This window comes from Acanthisitta chloris, unplaced genomic scaffold (genome assembly GCF_000695815.1).
Source record: "Acanthisitta chloris isolate BGI_N310 unplaced genomic scaffold, ASM69581v1 scaffold11331, whole genome shotgun sequence".
NCBI classification, from domain to species: Eukaryota; Metazoa; Chordata; class Aves; order Passeriformes; family Acanthisittidae; genus Acanthisitta; species Acanthisitta chloris.
Genome location: NW_008657671.1, coordinates 19733 through 20773, shown reverse-complemented (window position 1 = coordinate 20773; position 1041 = coordinate 19733).

Here is a 1041-nt window from a genome sequence, read left to right as displayed (position 1 = left end):
CTGTCTTGGAAATTAGGCCAGAAAGAGCAAGCATACAATATAGTGAAAAAGCTGATCTTAGTTTAATTTCAGAAGCTGCAATATATCTGAGCCTTATCTATACTGACTAAGATTGTTTGGGCAGGATATTCTCATTTATAGTCAAACATCTGCTTATCCTAGCATTATGAATCCTAATAATCCAACAAGTTTTCAGAAGTTACAAAAAATCCCATGTAATGTAATTAAAAATGTCTACTGGTCCTTAGATCTTTATCCCTACTTTTCTCATATTCTCTGCAGCTCCCTCCCATGCAACAGTAATTAAATTCCTTTTTTTTTAAAAAAGGAAGTGTTAGACTGCCAAGAGTATGAGTAAATTTCACTTAAAGTGGAATTTTAAAAATGTTTCCAAAAAATCCTTCAGTTTTTTAACCAGATACTAACATGAAGTTTCCTTAAATTATGTTGGTTCTCCTCTTCAGGCTGCTTGTACCTACATTTTTTCTTCATTAGATGCCTGTCCTATCTCTGCTGACTCCTGTTTGACAAACAGTATGCTGGGATGTGAGCACATGAAATAGGAATCTTTTTTTCTCTGGCTGGTGAAAAAATTAAAGAGGTTTTTCCATTACTGCTGGTTAGCTTGTAATAATGAGGCTGCACCAGGTGTCTGATCAGGTTGTGCCCTGCACTGAAAGCTATTACTATTCAGAATTTTCTGACATCTTGAAGTTCAACATGTATTCACTTCTTCCTGAAGCAGGCAAGCTGTAAAACTACTATAAGAGTGAGGAGGTGATGTGGAAGGCTTAGCACCAAAGAACACTCAAAATACACGATTTTTTTTTCAGTTTTCTTCCCATAATACAATATTCTCCCCTATCTCAGTGGATTGGTGAAAATTTGTGGAAGAATAGCTCAGAAAAAGTGAAGTCATACCTACACAGAAAAGCAGCTTCTTTCCATTATGAAATACTGGTATATCATGCAATTGAAATTGATTTAACAAGCACAAATCCAGTATGAAATGGAAAGACTTGTCTGCCAAAGAATTCCAGG